General features: G+C 35.8%; 1 protein-coding gene across 8 annotated transcripts in view; it reads right to left on the bottom strand.

Annotated features, from left to right (window-relative positions):
• LOC143666122 (uncharacterized) overlaps window positions 1-16,727 on the bottom strand; it is a 198,950-nt gene that overhangs the window by 12,103 nt on the left and 170,120 nt on the right. The window contains exons 1-2 of one of the 8 annotated variants that reach the window (XR_013167407.1): window positions 11,703-11,797; window positions 8,761-8,815 (exon numbers count right to left, since the gene is read on the bottom strand). The exons of 6 other annotated variants lie outside the window; for them this stretch is intronic. The gene's annotated coding sequence lies outside the window, so the exon portion shown is untranslated. Of the gene's footprint in view, window positions 1-8,760; window positions 8,816-11,702; window positions 11,814-16,727 lie in introns of those variants that run through there. One more of the 8 variants, XR_013167406.1, reaches the window with a different exon arrangement.

Here is a 16,727-nt window from a genome sequence, read left to right as displayed (position 1 = left end):
GGAAGTTAGCAGGGTCATCAAAGAGTTAGATGCTTGAAGTGTATGTTTTGAATTCTCGATAGTAAAACCTATGTAATGACCATTGAAACAGGTGACTGAAGTGCCATAAATGGTAAGATTATTGGAAAAAGTGTCAAGTCAAAGGCCCAAGATGTCTTGATATACAAAAAAACTGTCCTTGAGGAAATTGAACTTGCTGAACATGTGTGAGTGGAGAGGAAAATAGGGCTAAGGACTTAGGTGAGGCAAGCAAGGCACTGAGGGAGCAAAATTTAAGGCAACAGTCACTCTCTGGAGCTCACCTCACACTTAATTTACTTCTTAATGTTAATCTGGAATCATGATGAGTAGTAGAAAACAGGTACTACCCATTGAAGTAATCCACAGATGAAGCAACTTTCCATTATTAAAATTTATATTCTTTAAAGCACATAAACTTACAGCATTTATAGGAGTCTACTCATAATAATCAGTATGCTATAATTATGAAGAATATTCGATGAATCAGTTACTGCAACAGAGCATAGACTGTTGACATGCGGGCTGGAAACACAGTCTCACTTCCTTTAGCGATCTCTCCTGGCTTAGGGAAGGAAGGCTGGGTGGTCAACAGCCCAATGTTAGAAGCAAGGTCATTCCTCTCTTCTATACCAGCTGGTACAGTTCTCACTTTGTTGATTCCTATTTTTGGCAATGCTTAATTTTATTAGCATTGATTTAATTAAAATTTAAGAGTTGACTCTAGGTAACTAAATAACTAAAAATGACTTCTGAACAATGATTTCCTCTTTATTTAACCTAAAGGATATCTAAGGACTTTCCTAATCTTACATATTCTCACATACCAAATTACCCTCTCAGGTTCATCACACTGTATCTGACACAAATATTACTCTAGGAAGGAAATAAAAGGGAGGATATTCTAGTAACACAAAGGAAAATAATAAATATCATTGTGAGAAAAAAGAAGATTAGAAACAGGGGATGTAGTTTTTCAAATGTGTTCAAAATTCTTCCGTGAACTCTAAGCACAGACATGCAAATGAATTTTTCCCAATTTTTCTACTGAAGGGAAAATATTTATATTTGTAAATAAATCTACCTTTCCTGGAGACTTTTTTTTCTAATTAAGCCACACTGACACCTCCTGGAATCGCATCCCACACAATGAAAACATGGCATTGCTTTAAGAGTAATAATGGTCTGACCGCCTCATCTTCCATTTCAGAGCAATCATCAGAAACACCTCTAATACTCTCAATGTAACTTAAAAATAGGTAAACCAAAGCACATATAAAGAATGGTGATAGTGGTTTTCGATATCGCCCTCTACTTTTAGAAAAGACGGAAAGAAAGAATCTACTCTTCCGAGCCAAAGCATGTAATCTTAAGTGGTATTTGCTATCTCAGGGATGTAATCAGATTCCTTTAGAGAATGAATAAAAGCTTAGAAGGCCCACCTGAAGATTACCTTAAAGGTCAAAGAAATTAAAGTACTCAAAATTCCTATTTGAAAAAAAAAATTCCTATTTGTATTAGACCCTTATGAGATGACTCAAATCTGCAATCTCTTTGAAATAAGGGGAACTGTTAGTCCAGGTCTCCTAAGAAGCAGATCCAGGAGGGGATTACCAATGTGAGGATTTTATTAAGGAAAACACCTGTGTGAGGAAATGCAGAGGGGGCCAAGGCCACTGGAGGAAGCATCAAGACCTGATGTCAGACCGACCCCAAGGGAAGGCAAAGCAGAAAGAAGCTTGCATGGGATCATCTTAGATGGCCATGGGACAAAATGGCCAGGGAGTTCTCAAGTGAGTCACCTCTTGGAGGGGTCCTGCATCTGCCAGGAATGGGCCTACACAGTGGCCCTGTTGCCTGCTGCCATGGGCTGGGAGCAGGCCATGGGGAGTGGGGTAGTAAAAAGCATCTACTCAATACCGGACTTGTACCTTCAGCTGAAGCCCACTAGAGCTTTCTGCCCTTCTTAATTGTGCTGATAATGTTGGTGAAGATGATCCTTGAAATAGCAATAGACTCTGCATATTTTAGTACACTCAAATAATACTTATTTTAATCAGGAATTCAAATTAGAAACTCAGTCTTGTTCCTGCTCAAGAGATTTAGGAAAAAATAATTGTTTTGTTTGGTTTAAAATGGTACATTATGTATTTTTCTTTTTGTAAATTTCAACCCTCTTTTAGACTATAATTTTGCATATTAGTCTAGTTTAGTATATGGTTTTCTTTGGTTGAAATGACATTTAAATTTGTATCTAAATAATTTTCAAACTTATATCAGTGCCACTTGTTATTAGAAATATTTAGCAATCCTGAAATTAAATGGGATGAAATGTTTGCAATTGTTTTCGTTTCCTAGGCTACTGAGAGCAGATATCACAAAATAGGTTGGCTTAAACAATGGAAACTGATTAGCTTAGTTTGAGGACTGGAAAATGATCAAACCAAGGCATTCAGGGTGATGCTTTCTTCCTGAAAATCGACTGCCACCAATCCTTGGCTCCTCTGTCATATGGCAGCATCTGCTGGCCTCTTCCTTCTCTCCCAGGTTTTCTTGCTTTCAGCTTCTTGCTTCTGTAGCTTTCTTTTTCTTTCTCTCTGAATTTATTCTGTTTATAAAGGACTCCAATTATAGAATTAAGACCTATTCTTAATGAGGTGGGTCACACTTTAACTGAAGTGGCCTCATCAAAAGGCTCCTTACAATGGGTTGACACCCATGGGGACAGTAGTAACTTCAAAGACATAATTTTCTGAAGTAGATACAGTTCCAAGCCACAAAGCCACTCAGAAATTAAACTCATAATAATTTCAAACTCACACCTAATTTCAAACTACAATACAAAGTGGGAAATAAAAAGTCATTCCAATTCATAACTTTCAGTATTTCAATTGCAAAATGTTTGGGCACAACTATACCAGAAAACACCATGAAGTCACTAACATGCTTGCACCTACTTCAAAATGAATAAGTTTGGAATGAAGACAAGAAGAAGAGAAACTATTCCGTTAAAAAATGTTTGGAAATTAAAGTGCACTGATATGGGTGAACAACAGAACAAAACTAAAGAAAATATAAATTGTATGACCTGATTTATTTGTATATATTAATAGATGAGGGAAATAACCTCAACTGATATAGAATTAAGATGACAAGAAAAATAACTGAAGTAAAGAAAATGAGGGACTGATAATTTTTTACAAATCACTTGGGCCGTCCTTATGCATTTCATGTCCATGCATTTTCCTCTGTGTTGGCATCTGTAGTAGGCAGAATGCTAAGTGGACCCCAATGACCAATGCATCTGCAATAATTTCTTCTCCTTGAGTATGAGTAGGACTTATAACTTGCTTCTAACAAACAGCATATGGCAAAGACTATATTATAAAAGTCAAGGAATCTTGCAGATGCAGTTGGGGTTCCTACTAGGTTGTCTTTGAGTTAATAATGAAGGCGATTATCCTGGGTGGGCCTGATCTAAACAGATGGACCCTATAAGAAAAGAATTTGGAGGACAGAAAGATTCTTATCCTGGCTGTGATGGAGCAAGCCTCCAGGATTTCTACAACCTCAAGGAGCTGGACTTTTCTAATCACCACAGGGGCCTGGAAGAGGACCTTGAGTCCAGCTGAGGTGACAGCTCTGACCAACACCTCAATTCCTGGGAGCTAATCCCCATGAAGTCTTGTGAGACACTGAGCAGAGGACTCAGATGTTGGGCCTGGGCTCCTGACCCCTGGAAACTGGGAGACAATTAATGTATGCTGCCTCAAGCCACTAAGTTTATGGCAATTTATTATATGGCACTATAAAAACCAACACAGCTTGGTACTGGGTAGTGACTAAGCCTTACAGAAAACATCGCAACGTTGAAACATAGCCATATATTTTCAGTCTGTTGTACTTCGTAAGATCTTGAAGAAATCATACCTTGAAACATGACAGATTATTAGAAAACTGATTGGAAAAAGACCTAGTAACAGAAGACTGTGTGGTATGCCTCTGGGGACAATATCAGAGTAAAATTTAAAAACATTCTTAAATAAATTATTTCCATATCTAATTTTCACAACAAAAAGTCATCTTTGAGCTTCAAAAATAGATCTCTAAGCAGAAACTAATATTAAATGCATTCACATAACCTTTATTAATTAAATGCAAAGAGACCCCAGAATCTCTACTTGTCTAATAATATTTCATTTGAAGTCTATTTTTAAAAATATTTCCAATCATTTTCTTGTAGGGCTGCAACGAACAAAGCAGAAAACGATCCCTGGCCTGTGGAACTTAAGCTCTAGGAAGAAGAGACAGAAATTAAGTAATAAACATAGCAAATAGTTATATAGTGTGTTTTAAGGCAATAAAGGTGTGAAGAACTGAGAAAGGAATTGTGGAGAACAGGAGAGGTTGCTGTAAAAAACAAGGGGTAAGGATTGGCCTTATGATGGTGATAAGGGAATAAGTCAAAGCCTTTACCAGGGGAGATTTCCCAGGAAAAGGGACCAGCCAGAGCAAAGATGCTGAGGGAAGAGCCCATCAGGACTACTGGAGAAACAGCAAGAAGGCAAGGGCGGCTACCCTGGAGTGAGGAAGGGAGGGAGGAGAGCAGAGGATGAGAACATGGAAGGGCTGGATCACGGAGTCACGTGGTGATTGTAGGGACTGTGCGTTCTTCCTCTGGGTGTAAAAGGAAGCCCTGCAGAGTTTTTTGTTTGTTTGTTTTTCACAGGGGCAGGGACCAGGAATCGAACCCAGGTACTCTGGCATGCCAGGGGAGCATTGTTGCCTGCTGAGCCACCGTGGCCCACCCCCTGCAGAGTTCTGAACAGAAGAAGATATGATCTGACTTACATGATTTGCCCCACAGTAAAGTCGGCTTGGGTGTTGAGAAGAGAGAGTTGGGCAGCAAAGGTGGACAAAGTATTGCCAATACTTGACACTGGATTTTATAGCTTTCCCACAAACTGAACAGTTATCGATATACCAAATCATTACCGTCCAAAACATTTTTTCCCTAATAAGCAATAAAAATTAAGTGAAAATTTTAGAAGGAAACAGGCCGATACAGTTGGAAGGTAAGTATTTCATTCACCACATAGTTCAAGGAATATCCTTGGAAAATTTTAAATATCTTCTATCATGTGACTTCACATTTTTTTTTCTCCCATCAATCTTTGAAGATTCGAATCCTTCCTACACTTTAAGGCCCAATTCACAGACCACTAGCTAATCTTTTTCTGACATGGAATCATTTTTCTTTCTGTATATACCAGAATAATTTTACTTTTCTCTCTACTACAAAATATTGTCACTTTCTGCTTATTCTAGTTCTTTATTGGGGCAGTAAAATAATAATTTATATCATATTATCTTAAACACCTTTTTCCTTAAGCATTTTGCTTTGCTCATAAGAGCTATTAAATAGGTGCACTTGAATAAATAATTCTAGTGCCATTTTTTACATCTTCCAGACTTTGCACTGACAATGAATTAAGATAATCAAACTCATATGACCCTTAACCATCAATATTTTCCCAAATACCATAAAAGTTATATGTAGTATTTATTACATAATTGAGTGGGAAAAAAAAGACTTGGCTATTAACCAATTAAGTATATTCTTCTGTTCCAAGAATGAAAATACTAGACACAAGTTGAGAGGCACACAAATCACCTGCGGTGCTTCCGATTCAGCGTGTTTAAACGCGGGCTCAGGAATCTTCAACCTACTTTAGAAAATCAGCAATCCTCTCCCCTAATCCCTCAACCCCCTATGATTCTGATGAACAACCTTAAGAGAAACATTAAGAAATACTTTCTTGAAAAGGAAAAAAAAAATGAAATTGAAGTCAGTTGCAAGTCTACCTGACCCTAAAGCATTAATAAAAAAATGAAATTACAATCATCCAGCTATTCCCAAAATCTAGAAACAAATGACATTTCAAGCATTTGAGAAATTTTGCTTTTCCCCTTTACTAACATTTCTACTCCTACTCTGAGTTCCACCCGCGTCAGGTATTCAGTGCTGACACCTTGTGGTTATCATCTCACACCTGTCTCCATATGACAAATATAAACAGGAATAAATGTACCTGACTCTGCAATTACATCTCCTATATAAAATGAAATAATGCAATAAGGACAGCCTCCAGGTTAAAGGATATAGATCTAATGCATCAGTTATTATTTGTCTGTTCTTATAATAGCTTCACGATGTTTTCATTTCCCTACTGATAAACATTCAAATTGTGTCCAGTTGTTAGGTACAGCAAATAATATTATACTAAGCAGTCTTATTTATATAATAATATAGTTTCAAACACTTTTATTTTTATTTAGAATATTTATTCCCAAAAGTGGGATTGCTGGGAGAGTTTGTGGAATTTTCACTTTAAACAGTTCCTGGGAGTTTACTTCTCAAAAAGTTTTCAGCAACTCACACTTTAACCTAAAATTCACAGTTGAACCTAAAATTGAAAGCCATTTCTCCATATTCTGGTGTGTCAAGAATTTTTTAAATGTTAGCCAGCCAAATTGCTGATATTTTGGTGCAGATAACTATGTTTTGAAAAAAATGCTTTTGGACCATTTGGGGTTTCCCTTCTCTGAATTGAATATACATATTTCATATCTATTCTTGAATTGAGGATTTCTCCTCTGCATATTAAAATTTCTTTTGCTTATAAAAATACGCATCAAATGGTCATAGTAATGCAATTTTTTTTGGGGGGGGTGCTTGGTTTGGGAATCGAACCTGGGTCTCACTCATGAAAAGTAAGCATTCTACCACTGAACCACTGCAATTTTTGCATTATTGTTTATGGTCCTGTCATTCAAATATTTTCACTCTTTCTTCTCAAATATTTTCACTCTTTCTTCTCAAATATATTATATTTTTAAAATTATGCCTCTGAGTTTCCTATCTTCATTGGAAAAGTTTCCTCTAAATTGGACTAAATTTACATACACAATTTTACTGTATGATTATGAGATTTTTATCTTTGACTTATCTGGTATGCCAGCATTGTTTTTGAGGATGTATAACAAATTGCATCAACATCTCTCATTAAATCATTTTCATTGTCAACTAAATTGTAAGATCACGTCTCCACTGTTTTAACTCTACCGATACACTTGATTTTATGCTTGAATTCCTATTCTGTTAGCCCGATCATCTTCTCTAGTCCTATTCGAGTGCCATTCCGCTTTAATTACAATGGCTTGGGAGTAATTGCAATTATGGCAAGTCTCTCACAATAGTCTTCATTTTTCATACCTTTCTTGAATATTCTATAACATTTATTCTTTCATATAAATTTGTATAGTTTTATCCAAATTGTGAAAACCATTGGTATTGTCGAGAGTTGCATTAAATTTATAAATTAATTTTAGAGAACTGCCTTTTTAATGACATTTTCTTCCCATCCAGTACCATGGAAGTCCTCTAATTTGTCTGATTTCATGAAATCTTTAATAAGATTTCATTTTTAATTTTTGAATTACAAAATATGCATCTAGTTGAAAGTACACAATGCATCAATATGTACTAAAATGAATAATTTAAAAGTGAAGCCTCTTGTAAAAACCACATGGATCAAGTAATAGCCCATTGCCATTGCCTAGAAGACCCCGCAAATGAGCCTCTTCCCAGTCACATCCGTTCCTTTCTCTAGATGTCACATAGAGGCAACAACTATCCTAAAGTGTATTTTTTTTGCCACAATTTGTTGAATATGAATCCATATTTTTCGTAATCAGAAACCGATTTCAGCATAAATAAGTAAATCTTATCAATTCTTGTAAAAAAATGTTCCAAAGACACAGGTTTGTTAGGAATGAGCAAATGAATGTATCTATTCCATTTGCATGTAAACAACCTGGAGGAGAAGTATTTACAGTGTCGAGAGGGGTTGTGATGCCAGCTAAAAAAGCCAATCTATTGATGCAATCTTTTCAAAGGAATGAAGTCCAGGATTGGAGTAACATAAGAAAATCGATTCTTCCAGTGGTAAGAAAACTGCTTGGTAGCAAAGGAACGACAGCCACCTAACTGCAAGTAATAAGCAAGGTTTCCAGTTTCCATCCGCATGCCCCAGGTCCACCCTCCAGCACACCTGGCTTGTCTATTGACCCGAGAGGAAGGTTGGGAGGTGTCGAAGTAAGAGATGCTTCGTCCTTGAATCCCCTTCTAAAATTTTTTTAATGAAAATATAGAGAAGGAAGCTTAAATAAATATTGCTAAAGTACTTTAGATTTCCTTTCTATATGTAAAAAATATTTTGCATATTTGCATATATAGGAATAGATATTTTTTAAAAGTGAAAATATCACCTAGAATAATTGGGCCAAACAGGAATAAATACTTGAAAAATAATGTACATAACTGATGAAAATGTACTTTTCCCGAATTATTCAAATAATTATCTCAATTTTCTGTTTCAGATTACATGTGCAGGTAGGTCCCCTTGAAACAATCTCAGAATACCTTCAACTTGAAGTGAATGAGATAAAATTGGTGATTTGTTTCTGAAATGCCAACTTAATGCATTAGTTTCTATCTGCAACATAGAGGAACTACACAAATTCTATAATACGTAAATCATTTAAATTTAAAGCTCATTAGTTAAATGTTTATAATAATCACTCTCACACGTAAATACTGTAACAGATTAAAAAGAAACTCCAATCTCAAATGAAAGCACAAAATTTAAGAAAATGCATAACATTCACCCAAATACTCACATATAATTTGTAACATGATCTAGCTGAATAGTGCATGTTTTTTTTTCAAATCTTCCTGTAACATAAATTTAACATTAAGCCTATATTAGAGACTCAAAGGCAACTGTTTGAAACAGATTTATATTACTGTCTTCTTCAGAAAAATATGCTTCTCCTCACATTTGTATTTATTCTAAATTGACTTTTAGTCAAAATAATGGATTATGGTAATTAGGAAAGGGAATTTTGGGGTTGTGGAAGAGCCAGAATTTGGATTCTCAGTCATCTCAAACTGGCAAGCAGCAGAAAAATTACATGGAAGCAAAAGAACTGCATGAGAATAAGTAATGTTTATGAATCTCCAATGCGAAAATGCTCTGATAAAGCAATCGACCTCAGAATTGTAAAATCCCATTTAAATTTCAAATAAACATATATATGGATATATTTTCTAATGAAAAGTATTAAAATAGTAGGGCATAAAATTGTAACTAAAAAGATGTCAGTTTGATGCAGTTCTTTCACTGAATTTTGTAGTCGGCTAAAATTGATTTTGTTGCTTTCGGCTTCTGAATTCCAACTCTTCTTGTCTCTTTCCCACAGGCACGAAGGGAACCAAGGAAGTCCACCGCAAAATGTTCTCCGTGCGTGCGTTCGGGTCAGGCTGGCTGTGCGAAGCCCAGCTGTGAACTTCTCCAGGCCGTCCATCTGGGCCCCTGCTTGTCCCACCCTTCCAGATGCCGGTGTCCCGAAGTGCAAAGCAACAATTCTGCTTCCATCAGACTGGATTCCCAGTATTGCCCAGCATTTGACACATGACAGGTGTTCTTCAAATACTGTTGCTTAATGAATCATTGACTCTGAATCTAATGTATCCAGTGATGTTTTAACCGACAAGGTGTCAGAAAGTCAACATGTGAAAGACACCCTGTGAATGTGAGGTATGAAACCATTGGCCGAGAAGGATGTTCAGTGGTCACAGACACAGGCAAAGTAGACCAGGAACAATGCTGGCTCTGCTGCCTATGTGGCTTTTACAATCGACATAAAGTTTCCAGGATCAGTTTCCCCATCCGCAATAAAGTTAATATTACTATCTGCATCATCATTTGATTAGAAAGAATATGGGCATATTTTTAGTGCTTAGTTCTAACTATAATAATGAGTGGCAGCAGGCATTTGGACAATAATCAAAGAATAAATCATTTTACTTGTCATATCATAGTCCCTGAGTTGAAGAAAAAGATATGAATGAGGATATGATTATGTAGGTAATTTACCTTAATCTAGCAATGCTGTACAGAGCTGTGCTTTACTAGAATTATGAAGCAACCATCATATCATTCCCAGTCAAATTTTGTAGTGAATGGAAGCCTGTGTTTGGGTAATAATCAAGGGATAAACAATTGTAGTTTCACCAAAAGATAATTATCACTATAAAACTCTTTAAAATCTACTGACATGAAGATGAATTTAAAGTTATGCTACTGCAGTATATCATGTAGCAAGGTAATAAGAGAGCACCAGAATTGTAAAGCGGAATAACAGACTTAACTCTGTAATGCAGATACATAAGTAGATGTCTGTTTGTATGTATAAAAGTTTCCGACATTAACTAAATCATTCAACGTGTCATTAAAAGACATTCACATAAAATAAATTAATGCCAAGATATTTGCCATGTTATTTAGTGGAATTTCCTAGTCATTAACAACTTCAGCTTACTTTTTATACTCATGTGCCTCTGCTCCAAGTTTACTGGGATTTTAGTCTGCTAAACCTAAATCAATCCATTAATATGAGAGTAATGTCTTTAGAGCTTTTAAGATTTCTGATGCTCAGGTCAGATATAAAAAGGAAGGCAGGTATCTAATTCAATTACAAGTCGGGTTCTATTGTAAAACCCCCACGCTGTACTTTTAAAGTAAAGCGTCACAACTGCAGAGCACCACTGGGTTGTTCGGCCTTCAGCTCGCGACACCATTGGATGTAACTCCTGAAAGAAAACTAAGGAGCCAGCCGCCGGGACGGACTGCTGGCTGGCGCCATAGGCCAGGAGATGCGCCCGTCTTCCAGCTGGGCCAGCGCACTCGCCCTCTCGTTTGAATATGAACAAGGTCCTTTTTTATCAGACACAGACTTTGGTAAAATTCATGTGACAATGTTCCCAGGAATCTTTCCAAGAAATCGGCTCTGCCTGGTCTTAATAGAATTGCTTTCGGGACGACTGCTGAGAGGGACCCGGGAGGTGGAGGAGGAAGCCGGCAGAGCTGCAGTGGAAGCAGGAGGTCACTGCCACAGCGCTGTGGCTGTCAGGAAAATAGCACTGAACCCACATAATCCCAAGTAAAGCAAATTTAAGTGCGTGAACAGAAGAAACAAAGAAAAAGAAAACAATGTAGTCCTTGAAAACCAGTTTGTCAATGAAAAGATCAAAGCATCAGGGATTTCTCTAGTCCTAGAAAATAAGCATGCGAATGAATTTTTCTGCCGCATTAAGGGGAGACCCCAGCCTTATCTAGGGTATGAGGATATTGCTCCCATTTCTCAGATTCAAAAAAAAAGAGGAACTAACCAAGTCCCTAGGGCTTAGCCATGAACTGGTAAAAATAGGGTAGAAACTTTAATGTTCATTTAACAAAGCTGGCCGTACTGCTTCTAAAGTAAACTTTAAGGAACTTCCATCACAAAGGTTTGGTGTCCCCCAGTAGTGGATAAAATCTGCCTAGCATGATGAACGCCAACCTGAGGGAGCTTCCGTAAGAAAAAAACTCATTCATATGCCAACATGTCCTTTTCATCCTGAGCTTGTCTTTAGCAAGTTCCTTCATTCCTCAGGCATGAAATCATTCTGTTCCATTTATAATATAAAAGGCTACCTATCTGCTTCTAAGTTGTAGCAGTTTCTTATTGTTGCTGTAACAAATTACCACAAATTTAGTGGCTTAAAACAAATGTGTTACCTTACAAGCCTGGGGTCAGAGGTCTGAGATGGATCTCACTGGGCTAAAACCAAGTGTCTCAGGGATGAGTTATTTCTGGTCTCCAGGGAAGAATACACGTCCTTGCCTCACGAGGTTCTAGAAGCGGCCCACATTCCTTGGTCCCCAGACCCTCCCCCTCCTTGTGCGGAGCCAGAAATAGCCAGCTGAATCTTCCTGGTGTCACTTCTTCTGACCCTGACTTCTGCCTCCCTCTTGCACATTAAAGGACCCTACATGGATAACTGGGAACAATCTCCCTATTTCAACATCAGTTGGTTAGCAACCTTCACTCCATTTGTAACTTAATCCCCTAACCCAGCCTAGCACATGCACAGGTTCCAGTATTAGGACACAGACACCTTTGGGGAAGCAAAGTTCATGTTCATAAAGTAGTCTAGTCTCGTGTGGGATGAGAACACCATTTTAATTCCAGGCCTGCAATTGGGTGAACTTAATGATCTTGATCAAATGAACCACATGACTTCTCTTGGGCCTTGTCTGCTTATTTATTTCTCAAATTTAATAACCATTGATCCTGAAGACAATGAATTACTTTGAATTCAATTAGTTATTTGCACTATTCAATAATGAATTTTAAATGAATCACAGAAATATAAGAGTCTCTCAACGGTCTTTCAGTTTCATAAACATGGCATCTTAAAACTATCTTCCTACTTTGTTCGTTTTTAGCACTACTGACGATTCTGTCAAGTCATGATCTGTAGTAAATGGAACCTTTGGGAATGCACCCAGAATTTATTGTTCAATGTATGATATTCCTAACAGTCAGTTCATTCAGCACAAAACAATCTTCACATATAAGTATATGTTAATATGTCAATTATATTAGTATATCAGTTAATACAAAACCATGATTGAGTCAATTTCTCAGTCATGGTATTAAAATTTTGTGTACATTGAATCAAAATGCCTATACAATAAAAAATGTATATGTTACAAATAATGCTTGATATAGCTAAGATGTAGGTATACATATAAAATATTTGATAATATTGAGACATGGTTAACCTGAAGTGATTCAATGTGTGTTAATTATATGTATATGTATATACTCTGAAAATCTTGAGTGACAGCAAGAATGATCTAGTTATAACTGAACTACTTTGCTATTTACCTGTCTTTTTTTTTTTTTTTTGGAAAACAAGAAAAAGGACTGAAGAGTTTCTTCTAACAAGATAGTAAACATGTGAAACAGGTAAGGAGGTGTTGGTGCCTCAGCTAGCCTCGCCAACAAAACAGCTCATACAGAAAGCAAGTGTGAATTGGGTTTGTCCCAAGAGCAATAACTAAATGATCTATTGTGGACAGAAAATAATTACCTAGCTCTAGAAGACAGAACAACATTGAGAAGTCATGCATCTTAGCAGGAGAAAAATATGGTTTAGATTTCTATGTCTATAATAGTTGTTCCTATACATTAAAATATTATTTCCGAATTCACATTTGTATACTCTGTATGACATTCTGATAAGGAGGTTTCTTTTTTCATAGACATCTGTCAATGTACAAAAAAAAGGTTGAACCAGCAAATTTTAAAAGAGACAGGACGTGATATTGCCCCAATTGGGAGGACAAGTACAGAAAGAACATATCAAGGTCTTAACTATGTTATGAATGATTCCCAACCTTTTAAAATTTCTTTTAGATGAGGACACTGAGAAATTTTAAGAACAAATTGCTTCTCTAGAATTAAGATTTATCAACCTGGTATAACCATGAAAAGTACTGGTCAGAGATTCCAATTTATAAAAAATCATAGAATGTTGAAGTCAGAGGTAGAAAAATATAGAAAAAATAAATACAAGAAAAAGCTAATCTATTGAATAAGTAAAGATTATGACTTATAAGAATATTATTTTAAAAAGTAAATTTAGTTGGATTATATCAGATATGAAATATTTATGAATAGAAGCTGGTCAAGGAAGTTTCACAACAGGAACTGCCTTAGCAAATAAGAGTAATAATAGGTTTTTTTTTTCTCTAAATAGTTAAATCATTTTTATCACTTTTTCACTTGCATTTGCTTATTAACAATTTTAGAATATTAAAAAAGAATGATAGGCACACATATCTACATTTTACACTCAACCAGACAAGGATTTTGTTTTATGTCCTAGACAGTTGACTTATTGACAAAACAGTGGTGAGTGGCTTCCAGAAAGCCTGGCTCCCACTAGATAGGTGCTCTTCCTGCCAAGAGAGACATGTGCATAGCAGAACCATAGGATAAACGCTCAATAAACATTAATTCCGTTCTGTTTCCCTTCTCCTTTCTGAATGGAAGAAAATCATCTGATCCTGGTATTTGTAGATTCCTGGGGCACATCCAAGGCCATAGCTATGGGGGGGAGCTGACATTTTTGAATAAGAGTTGCATAGGTACCATGTTTGAACTATTATTCAGTTTCATTGCTAGCTGCGTTCTGGTTAATGACGCCTACATGCCAACAATTCAACCACTTCAACATCATGGCTTTAGCTGATGAGCAGATGTGCCTCATGAAATGTCACTTAAAACCTGCAATGACTTTCTTTGGTTCAACTCACATACCCTGATCCTGAGGAGCCACAGAAATGAATGATAACCCTTTGCATTATTTCCTCGGTTTTCTTAGCTCTCAATCTTACCAATCTTTATGATATGCTTTAGTTTTCTTTCATCTGGGAGGCTCTATAGTTTTCTAAATAGTTGTACAGACTTTTAAACAAACTAAAACTTTCCAATTCGATTTCAAATACTGAGCATTCAAAGTAATATATAGATTTTTGCATAATTTTATATATACATATATATATATATATAGGTTTCCAAACATGCAATCAATTAATGATGAAAAGATACAAGTTGAGTACAAGGACAGTAACATTAAAATGTAAATTAGGTTAGAGAGTAGAAATGTTGGCGAATTTCCAAATGATTTCGTTATAGGGTTGCTATTTAAGGACTAACTCACTAGCATTTACCTTTTTTTATATGAAGAAATAAGGGGACATTATGAGCATCTAGGTTTGGCTGGTAGAAGAATATTTGTTTTACACTGAAACTGGAAGCAGAAGCAGAAACGGGATTTGATGGATTTAATCAAGACCGTTGAGGGAGGTTAGGAGGGTTAGGAAGCATCCTGGAGCACGGTTCTGAATCATATATTTCAGGCTTTGGGATGATTCATGAACACCTTGTCATTCAAGGATACTAATTTAAAAGTTGCCTGTGTTTTTAAAAGGGAAAAATCTCCCCTCGTGCAATCTCGTGAGATTTGAATTCCAGCCAGGTACTTTAATCTTTTCTTTCCGACCTCCATTCACTACATTAGACTAAATGGATAAAAGCGACTTAACATAATTAAAAGGGGATTTTGCTTTTGAAAAAATGCATACAATAATACTACTAATATACAAGTATAGTCAAATCTGTATACTTCCATTAGAGAAAAGTGCATGCTATATAAAGAACGGTGTGGTGGTATGAAGCTGTATGTACCCCGAAACAAACGTGTTCTTAAATTTAATCCATTCTGGTGGCTGTGAACCATTGTAAGTAAGGGATGTGAATGAGGGGACTGCAGTTAAGCTGTGGCCCAGGATGGGTCTTAATCCTATTAATGAAGTCCTTTCTAATCAGAATGCCATTAGGTAAATGTCATTTTCTCCTTTCTTATTGTGAAAAATTGAGAAAATAAGTTAAAGGAGAATCTTTAAAAGTATTTTGAATGCACGATATTAATTCAGCTGTGAAAATGGAAAGACTTAAAGGTTAAAATTATTGTGAGCAAATCGCGAACAATTTCATCTTAAATTCAAACACACAAAGTCTTAATTTCTTATGATATTTATTTTCTGGGAGAAATACTAGTGTGTTCCTATATAAAAAAAAATCATTTGTTACACTTCAAATTTAAATACATAGATCTGTTCCAAAACACTTCTAATTAATATTTTGTGAATTAAAACAGTAATTAAATAATTAGAAATATGTGATTTATTTAAACAAACCTTCATTTTTATTCCCAAATAAAAAACATTATTTTCAGAGCAAACTGAACTTAGAAGGTAAATTACTTTGGGAGATGTCTTACTTGTTAATAAATACCTAAGCACCCAAGTACAAAGCAAGACAGCCAGCACTCAAAACAACTGTATTATGTCAATAAATAAATAAATGAGACAAAAATTTTTATAAGTGTACATAAAAGTTAATCAACTTACCTTTCATTAAACCTGAAATATGATTATTTCCCTGCAAAAAAACACTTTCAAATCAGTACCCAAAATATATTACTTCCCTCATTCACTATGTTGATGGAATTGAAAATTGAAAACATTCTCTCTGCAAAATAGGTTTCTGATTTTCTAAAACATGTTGTTAGCTCAGGTTTTGGGTTTTGGTGCCAATGGGAGAAAAAAAAAAGCCTCTAGTAGTTCTGAACTGGGTTTTATCTTGCACATCTGAATTAAATTATATTTTTCTTGGTTTCAGATGAATAAACACATTTCTCCGATGGCATTGTGCCAATAGAATAATGCACCTGGAATATGTTAATTTCCTTAATGACCTCACAGTATTGTCATAATAGGCTAATCATATCCAGACACAAGATTTGCATGACTTGTACATTTAGAAAAATGTACTTTAATGTCAGTTTAATTATTATTGAAATTCATCTGCTTATTTATTAAGTCAAGGTCCAAATTTTGTATGACAGTGCTTTCTCCCAGCTTCTAATTGTTTCTTATTTTTTGATATTGTTTAATCATCAGGTTGGTTTGACATATATTCTTTTAAAACAAACTTTAGAATTGCATGCCTGTATGCCTGTTCAGTAATTCAGGTCAATCTAATGGCACCACACATGTTTTCTGTTATGATATGGTTATAATTTTACATGTAGAATGTGCAGAATATATGTGTTTCCTCAACTCTTTTTATCCACATCTTCTAAAGTTAAATCCTCTGATACAAGCTTACACTTCAAACTACCTAAA

This window comes from Tamandua tetradactyla, chromosome 22 (assembly GCF_023851605.1).
Source record: "Tamandua tetradactyla isolate mTamTet1 chromosome 22, mTamTet1.pri, whole genome shotgun sequence".
NCBI classification, from domain to species: domain Eukaryota; kingdom Metazoa; phylum Chordata; class Mammalia; order Pilosa; family Myrmecophagidae; genus Tamandua; species Tamandua tetradactyla.
The sequence above is the reverse complement of the archived record's forward strand: the minus strand, read 5'-3'. Positions and strand labels throughout refer to the sequence as shown.